General features: G+C 38.8%; 1 pseudogene across 1 annotated transcript; it reads left to right on the top strand.

Annotated features, from left to right (window-relative positions):
* The first annotated feature begins 4,604 nt into the window (after positions 1–4,604).
* On the top strand, positions 4,605–5,731 carry LOC105523320 (annotated as a pseudogene). The gene has a single exon (XR_001003585.1). The product of XR_001003585.1 is annotated as an actin, cytoplasmic 2-like (transcript).
* The last annotated feature ends 4,102 nt before the right edge of the window (positions 5,732–9,833 follow it).

Below are 9,833 nucleotides of genomic sequence, written 5' to 3'. Positions count from 1 at the left end.
TGTCAGACAGAGTCGTTCGCGTCTGCACAGGCCTCTGCTGCTTTAGCTGTGCCCTGTCCCCAGAGCGGGTGCATACATATTTAAAATTGTTATGTCTTCTTGCTGAATTGACTTCTTTATCATTATATAATAAACAATCTTTGTCTCTTTTTATAGTTTTTGTCTTGAGGTCTATCCTGTTTGATATAAATATAGCTACTCCCGATTTTTTGGTTTTCATTTCCATGGAATATTTTTCTCCATTCCTTTATTTTCAGTCTATCTGTTTCTTTATAGATGAAGTATGTTTGTTGCAGGAAACAGATCATAAAACCTTGTTTTTTAATCTATTCAGCCACTCTGTCTTTTGATCGAAGAGTTTAGTCCATTTGCTTTCAGTGTTATTATTGATAAGTAAAGACTTACTCCTGTCATTTTGTTATTTGTTTTCTGGTTGTTTTGTCGTCTTCCTTTCTCCCCTCCTTCCTGTCTTCCTTTTTGTGCAAGTAATTTTCTATGATCATATGTTTTTATTTCTTGGGTATCTGTTGTAGGTTTTTTATTTGAGGCTACTATGAAGCTTGCAAATAACATCTTATATCCCATCATTTTAAACTGATGACAGCTCTGATTGTAAAAATAAGCAAACAAAAAACTAATAAAAATGATTAACTTCATTCCACCGGCTTTTTAACTTTTTGTTGCTTCTATTTATGTCTTAGTACACTATGTCTTAGAAAGTTGTTGTAGTTATTATTTTTGATTGGTTCATATTTTTGTCTTTCTACTTAAGATATGAGTACTTTACACACCAAAATTACGGTGTTATAATATCTTATAGTTGTCTGTGTATTTACTATTAACAGTGAGTTTTGTATACCTTCAGATGATTTCTTATTGCTTGTTAATGTCATTTTATTTCAGATTGAAGAACTCTCTTTGGTATTTTTTTTTTTTAACATCAAATCTGATGTTAATAAAACCCCTCAGCTTTTGTTCATCTGGGAAAGTCTTTATGTCTCTTTCTTGTTTGAAGAATATTTTTGTTGGGTATGCTACTTTGAAATAAAAGGGTTTTTTTTCAGCTCTGTAAATTTATGATGACACTCTCTCCTAGCTTATAAACTTTCCACTGAAAAGTCTACTGACAGATGTACTAGAACACCATTGTATGGTATTTGTTTCTTTCCTCTGCTTTTAGGATCCCCCCCTTTATCCTTCATCTTTGGGAGTTTGATTATTAAATATCTTGATGTAGTCTTATTTGGGTTAAATTTGCTTGGCATCCTATAACTTTCTTATACTTGCATATTGATATCTTTTTCTAGGTTTGGAAAGTTTTCATTTTTATCTTTTGAATAAATTTTCTACCATTATCCCTCTCTCTCTACCTCTTCTTTAAGGTCAATTACTCTTAGATTTGCTATTTGGGTACTATTTTATAGATCTTGTAGGTGTACTTTATTCTTTTTATTCTTTTTTTCTTTTGTCTCCCCTGCCTCTGTATTTTCAAATGGCCTGTCTTCAAGCTCGCTAATTCTTTCTTCTGCCTGATCAATTCTGCTGTTGAGAGACTCTGAGGCATTCTTCAGCTTGTCAGTTGAATATTTCAGCTCTAGAATCTCTGCTTGACTTTAAAAAAATTACTTCATTCTCTTACTAAGTTTTTCTGATAGAATTTTCAATTCCTTATGTTATATTGAATTTTGCTTAGCTTTTTCAAAACAGCTGTTTCGAATTCTCTGTTTGAAAGGTCACTTCTCTCTGTCACTCTGAAATTTGTCGCTGGTGCCTTATTCAGTTTATTTGGTGAGATCATATTTTCCTGGGTGGTCTTGATGTTTGTGAATATTTATCAATGTCTGGGCATTGAAGAGTTAGGTATTTATTCTAATCTTCAAAGTCTGGGCTTGTTTGCATCTGTCCTTCTTGATAAAGTTTTCCAAGTATTCAAAGAGAATTGAGTATTGTGCTCTAAGTCTTTGGCCACTGCAGCCATAACTGCATTAGGAGGCATGCTAAGCCCCATAATGCTGTGACTCTTACAGACTTGTAGAAATACTGCCTTGGTGGCCTTAAGTAAGATCTGAGAGAATTTTTTGGATTACCAGCCAGAGCCTCTTGTTCTCTTCCCTCACTCTCCCTCAAATAAACAAACAAATGAAGTCTCTCTTTCTCTCTCTCTCTGCTGAGCTGCCTGGAGCTGGGGGAGGAGTGACACAAGCACTCCAAAGACCACCACTACAGAGCCTGTGTTGGGTCATTACTGAAGCCAGCATAGACTGGGTCTTGTCTAGGCCTGTGGTGACTGTTGCCTGGCTACCTGATGTTTATTCAAAGTCCACGAGCTCTTTAGTCACCAGGAGTTGGTGAATCCTGTCAGGCCTGAGCTCTTTCCCTTCAGGGCAGTGGGTTCCCTTCGGACCCAGGGTAGGCCTGCAAATGCCATCCAGGGGCTAGCAGGGTCTGGAATTGGGAACTCTAGAAATCTACTTGGTGCTTTATTTTACGGTGGCTGAGCTGGTATCCAAGTTGTAAGACAAAGTTCTTTTTACTCTTCCCTCTTTTTACCTCAAGCAGGATTCCCTTCCTGTGGCCACCACAGCTGAGAATGTGCTGGGTCACACCTGAAGCCAACATGGCACTGGGTCTCATGCAAGGCTTGTGGCAACTACTTCCTGGCTGCTGCTAATGTTTATTTAAGGACCAAGGGCTCTTTATTCAGCAAGTGATGAACTCTGGGTCCTTCCCTTCAGGAGAGGAGGTTACTTTCTGGCCCGGGGTGGATCTAGAAATGTTACCTGGAAATTAGGTCCTAGAATGGAGGCTTCAGAACTCTTCCCTGGTACCCTATCAGACTGTAGCTGAGCAGGTATCCAATTTGCAAGACAAATGTCCTCCTTACTCTCCCCTCTTCTGTCCTTAAGCAGAAGGAGTTTCTGCTGGAGCTGCAAGCTGTGCTGCCTGGAGGTGGGGGAGGAGTCATTCAAGCACTCCCTTGGCTATCCCAGCTGGTGTCTCACTGAGTTGCATGCGCTGCAAATCCACTGACTCCAAGCCCAGCCCAGCATCAGGACTTACCCAGGAATGGTAGTCCTTGTGTCTGAGACTGCCTTTTAAGTTTATTTAGGATCCCAGAGCACTTTAGCCTACAGTGGTGGGGTTAGCTGGAACTTAGTTTCCAACTGCTGGAATGGATTATTTCCTTCTGGCTAGGGCTGGTCCAAATGCTCCTCCATGGGAACCTGCTGAATTCTGCCCTGTGTTGCTTTTGGCTGTGACAGGGCAGCACTGAGTTCCAATACAAAGGTTCACAATCAGTTCACTCTTCCTCCTCCAAGCACACGGACTCTCTCAGGACCACAAGGTGCTGCTGGAGAATGGGGGATGAGTGGTATAGACAACTCAAGACCATCTTTTCTACCCTCTTGAGTGCTTCTTTCCTTGTAGAACATTAAAATTAGGTACTGTGATCACTCACCTGATTTTTGGTTCTTATGAAGGTACTTTCTTGTGTGGATAGTTGTTCAATTTTGGTGTTCCTGCAGTAGGGAACAATCAATGGAGGGTTCTGTTTAACTATCTTGGGCCACCTCCTCCAATCTTGTTCTACTTAATATATCTTGGCAAACTTTCCATATCAGCACAGAGAAAGCTTCTTCATTTTGACTGCTGCGTAGTATCCCACTGCTTGAAGGGACCAGGATTAATTTAGTCACCCAATTCATAGGCATAGGTTATTTGGGTTGCTTTCTATTACTTATAATCACAAACAGTGCTATTCTGTTATATCTCAAACATATATTTTTGTGCACATTATAGAAGATGTCAAAGTGGTTTTCATGTAGGTTGTCCAGGGTATGAGAGTTCTTACTGCGTCACATACTTGGCAACCCTGAGATTATCAATATGATTTAAATCTGGCTGCCAGTCAGATAGGTTTGTAAGAATGCACTTTGTTGTTTTAATGTGAATTTCTTTGATTATAAGTACAATTAAGAATATTTCCAAATATTTGTGAACTATTTTTCTTTTTTTGTGAGCTGCCTTTTCTTGTCCTTTGTTCATTTTAAATTGGGTTGTTTTAGCCTCTTTTAAATTGATTTTTAAAACTTGTTATATATTAATGATATGATTTAGGTTTGTGTCACCACTCAAATCTCATGTCAAATTGTAATCCCCAATGTTGGAGGAGGGGTCTGGTGGGAGGTGATTGGATCATGGGTGCAGATTTCTTCCTTGCTGTTCTCATGATAGTGAGTGATTTCTCACGAGATCTGGTTGTAGCACCTCCCCGTTTGCTCTCTTCCTCCTTCTCTGGCCATGTAAGATGTGCCTTCTTCCCCTTTGCCTTCTGCCATGATTGTAAGTCTCCTGAGGCCTCCCCAGTCATGCTTCCTGTACAGTCTGTAGAACTGTGAGCCAATTAAACCTCTTTTATTTATAAATTGTCCAGTCTCAGGTAGTTCTTTATATAGCAATATGAGAACAGACTAATACAATTAAGGAAATTCATCTTATTGTATAACTGTTAGAAATATTTCCCTCAGGGTCTCAGTCACAGCCGCCAGCCCACACACTGTGCTCTCCCACCACTCCACCACCCTCCTCCTCTGCCAGTCACAATGGAAGAAGAAATTGCCGTGGTCTTCATTGACAATGGCTCCAGCATGTGCAAAGCTGGCTTTGCTGGGGTAATGCTTCCTGAGCTATGTTCCCCTCCATTGTTGGGTGCCCCCCGCACCATGGTGTGATGGTGGGTATGGGCCAGAAGGATTCCTATGTGGGTGATGAGGCCCAGACTAAGCACAGCATCCTGACCCTGAAGTACCCCATCAAACAAGACATCGTCACCAATGGGGTGGGACAACATGGAGAAGATCTGGCACCACACCTTCTACAACAAGTTGCATGTGGCCCCAGAGGAGTACCTGGTGCTGCTGACCAAGGTCCCCCCAAACCCCAAGGCCAACTGAGAGAAGATGACTAAGATCACGTTTGAGATCTTCAACACCCTGGCCATGTACATGGCCATCCAGGCTGTGCTGTCCCTTTACGCCTCTGGGCGCACCAATGGCATTGCCATGGACTCTGGAGATGGGGTCACCTACATGGTGCCCATCTATGAGGGCTACGCCCTCCCCCACACCATCCTGCATCTGGATCTGGCTGGCTGGGACCTGACTGATTACTTCATGAAGATCCTCACCGAGTGCACCTACAGTTTCACCACCATGGCTGAGCAGGAGATCATGCGTGACGTCAAGAAGAAGCTGTGCAATGTCTCCCTGGACTTTGAGCACAAGATGACCACTGGCGCATCCTCCTCCTCCCTGGAGAAGAGCTAGGAGGTGCCTGATGGCCAGGTCATCCCCATCAGCAACGAGTGGTTCTGGTATCTGGAGGTGCTGTTTCAGCTTTCCTGGGCATGGAAACTTGCGGCATCCACGAGACCACCTTCAACTCCATCAAGAAATATGACGTGGACATCCGCAAAGAACTGTATGCCAAAATGGTGCTGTCCAGTGGCACCACCATGTATCTGGGCATTGCCACCAGGATGCAGAAGGAGATCACTGCCCTGGCACCCAGGACTATGAAGATCAAGATCATCATGCCCCCAGAGTGCAAGTACTTAGTGTGGATCAGTAGCTCCATCCTGGCCTCGCTGTCCACCTTCCAGCAGATGTGGATTAGCAAGCAGGAGTATGATGAGTTGGGCCCCTCCATCGTCCACCACAAATGCTTCTAAATGGACTGCGAGTAGATGTGTAGTATTTGTTGCATGGGCTAATTCAGAAGTATAAATTTGCCCTTGGCAAATGCATACACCTTATGCTAGCCTCACAAAACTGGAATAGCCTTCGCAAAGAAATTGTCCTTGAAACTTGTGTCTGATATCAGCCCTGGATTGTAGAACTTGCTGATTTTTTTTGACCTTGTATTCAAGTTAACTGTTCCCCTTGGTATTTGTTTAATACCCTGTATATCTCTTTCATTTCAACCCTTAGTACATACATATGGTTTGGTCACTTCATGGCTGAGATAAGAATGTGCTTGTAGAAGACAAGTCTGTAGCTTGTTGAATTTGCATGGCCAGCAGTCTCTGATCTGTGCAGGGTATTAATGTGTCAGGGCTGAGTGTTTTGGGATTTCTCTGGAGGCTCGCATGGGCTCCTGAACCAATTGTTTCTGTCCTGCTGGTCTGTCAGGGTTGGAAAAGTCTAAGCCATAGGACCCAGTTTCCTTCTTAGCTGATATTTTCCTGCCAGAACACCATGGACTGTTACTTGCCTTGAGTTGGAAGTAGTTTGCATTTACACCTGTAAATGTATTTATCCTTTTAATTTATGTAAGTTTTTTTTTTTGTATGCAATTCTGGATTCTTTAAAGAGATGACAACAAATTTTAGTTTTCTACTGTTATGTGAGAACATCAGGCCCCAGCAATACATCATTGTGTAAGTAGAAATAAAAGTGCTGCTGTTAAAAAAAAAAAGGAAAAAAGAAAAAAAATGAAATATTTCCCTCAGTTTCCTGTTTGCTTTTTAGCTTTCTGTATTATACTTTTAAAATATTTTTATTTTCCCCCAAACAATGCATACAGTTATTACAAAAGTCAAAGTATATAAGGCTTATAATAAAGTAGAAGTCCTTCATCGCACTTCTACTCACTGAGTTCATGCTTTCCAGAAACAACTGTTTTCACTTCTCTTAGCTGTTTCTCTGGCATTTATCTCCAACTTCTAAATAATATGTTTATATTACTTTTCTTTATTATATCAATTTTAGATATTTTCTACTGACTTCTGTCAATGGATATTGAAGATTTACCTCTTTTATAAAAGTTCCTCCTTCCTCTCCCATATATATACTTATGCCTTCTATTGGCTCTCTATATGTATTATTTAATTTTTGGGTTGGTCACATTCAGTGTTTATATTATTTTGACTATTTAAATGTTATTTATAGTTGAGCTGAATAATTTACTGTGATTAGATTTCCATTCCTGTCAACTCTTTGTTTTTCCTGGAGTTAACAATAGCCTCAGGTTTTTGTTTGCTTGAAACTGGTAAGATTGGTAGTTTTAGTAGGCCCAAAATAGTTGAATATTTTCAATTTTATGTGTTTCAACTTAATACACCTCTTTGACCAGAATCAAGTACATTGAATAAGACATTTTTTTTCTTTTGAAGTTATCATCCTGGAGCCCTTCATCCTCTTACAGTAGTCCTTCTGTTTAGGTTGCATCTCAACCTAATGGAGGCTGTGCTATGCTTGGTGTCTTAGACTATAGAAGTCCACTGGAATAATTTCCTAGAAAGTAAATCTGTAGTTTTGATAGAGTTAGGCAGGCATAGTCAATTTTTTTGATGGGACAGAGGTAAAAATCTGGAATTTTATTTAATTAATTAATTAATTTAAGGCAAGAGTCTTGCTCTGTGCTTAGGCTGGAGTGCAGTGGCACAATCTCAGCTAACTGCAACCTCTGCCTCCCAGGTTCAAGTGAATTTTGTGTCTCAGCCTCCTGAGTAGCTGGGATTACAGGCATGCACCAGCATGCCCGGCTTATTTTTGTAGTTTTAGTAGATATGGGGTTTTGCCATGTTTGCCAGGCTGGGCTTGAACTCCTGGCCTCAAGCAGTCCACCTGCCTTGGCTTCCCAACGTGCTGGGATTACAGGTGAATACTGTGCTTGGCCTTTGTTTCTTTTATAAATATTTTATTGACTCTCCTGCTTTTAGTCTTAATCTCTACCTTCTGGGTCATTTGGTGCTTCTAACTTCTGAGCCCCTCAGGGGTTCTGTGAGGAAACTGGATTGCTTCTCATTGCCATAATCCTTTTTGACACTTACATTTCCATTTACTTACTCTACTCAGTCAGTTACTACTCATCCAACCACTTTTCCAAGTTTTCCCATCACTTATTTTCTGTTTCTTCTTTTTCACTTTATTTCATTTTGTGGATTTATGCCATCTGTATTCTTTTGTGAATAGTTCTGAAACATTTTTCAGTGGGTAAAAAAAATATTAGTGAGTGTTCTGTCTAGCTCATTCATTCAGGTTCTCTCTGCCTCTGGATGTCTTTGAGTAAGCTATTACCCAACTCTGCTTGTGGAACTGAGCATAATGTACATATTTTCAGCGTATAGGTATTTTATTTAAATCCTGACCACAATGCAAAGAAGTTTTCTCCAGTAGGGAATGCAAATCTCTTCAAGTCAAATTCTCATTTGAATCAGTTGCAACATCTTACTGGTCCCCTCATTAATTAATGATTAATTAAAAATATTTGCCAAGTATTCATTTTATATTTGTATGAGAGTTATGACTATACCTTTGGAAAAAAAAATCTTTTAACAATTTTGAAGTTCCTGCTGAGATACACAATAAGTTCTCCTGATCAGAGCCAAGTTTTCCTGTCACTTATCTGCTGTTTCTTGTTTATTTTTTATTTTTTTATTTTTTTTCACTTTCTTTGCTTTTGTGGATTTATACCATCTTTATTTTTGTGCCCACAGAAGTGTACTTTATGAGCAGCCTATGTCAAGACACATTTTTTCTTGGCTCCTTAAGGTGAATCCCAAGTGGCAATAGAACTTTAACTTTGCCAGCTCTATATTCTCAGGAATTTTTTTCCTATCAGTTAATTTTGTTTTCGTTTTTGTTTTTGATTCTTTTTTAGCCAGTAGGTTATACTTCATTGGTGACAGCAATGACTGGGAGTTTGGCCTTATGATCTGGCTATTTGGTGATCTGTGTAGATAGACGATAGATACCTATTCTTTGTTGGGTAAGAGATGACAGAGAATCTGGTTTGTTAGTCTTTTCGATTTGTTTTCTGTTTGTTTAAATGTTTGTCTATTTTGAAACAAATCAATTAGAAATTGCATGGCCACTAGGAAAGAGAATATCTCTTTGATATCTGGATTGGTGAGGGTTTTTTAATTTGCTTTTTGTTTTTAAATTTGTGTGTCTCTTGTGTTACTTGACCTGTGGCTAGAATTGTAGAATTGAAGCTATGAGCTCTCTGTCTGTAATTTGGAAAGGCATTTACCTCTCAATGTGTGTATATATTTTCCTGTTTCTGGAGGGTGTAAATAAATAAGATTACAAAGTCTTTTAAATTAAAGGATATTTGTTCTGATTGGTTAATAGAATAAATAAATGCCTATATAAAATCCCTAAAATATAAGCAATTAGATTTCTAATACTTTAATGTGCTATAAAAATGCACTACAATTGGTTCTTCCTGAAGCTAACTCAGAAATCTTTTAAGAATCTGAATTCACGTAATTAAGCAAATATTTGGCAAATGATTAGTTTACCAATGTGAGTTTAATAAAAACTGCTTTGTCTTTTCTGATGTATCACTATTAAGTATAATATAAACAAACAGCTTATTTTACCTGGGTATGTTTTTCTTAATATTTAACTGATCAAATAAGCTAACATTACTTTTATGTAATGTTTAAAATTGTGAAAAATGTAAGTTTATGTCCAAGTGAGGTGAATCCTTATTCTGATACGCTTTTTATTTCAACAGTAATTGTGTTTTATAATATGTCACGCTGAAGGCAATTTCTAAGATCTCTAGGTAACTTAAGCCTTAAATTGATATTAAATAAATTAATATGTAATCAATAGATATCTAATTACTTTCTAAGTAGAATAGAACACTGACACATATATTATTAAGAATAATTTTACTTATTTGTATATATTGCAGAAGCTATAACAATGAGTCATGTTAATAAATGTGCTCACTTTTGCCACACAGGGATGCATGTAACTACAAAAAGTTGTATTATGAATTTTGTTAATCTGTTTAAATGCTTTGAGATGACAGAAAGA

This window comes from Colobus angolensis, unplaced genomic scaffold (assembly GCF_000951035.1).
Source record: "Colobus angolensis palliatus isolate OR3802 unplaced genomic scaffold, Cang.pa_1.0 Scaffold46, whole genome shotgun sequence".
Taxonomy (NCBI): Eukaryota; Metazoa; Chordata; class Mammalia; order Primates; family Cercopithecidae; genus Colobus; species Colobus angolensis.
Note: the sequence above shows the minus strand (reverse complement) of the source record. Positions and strands in the feature narration are given on the sequence as shown.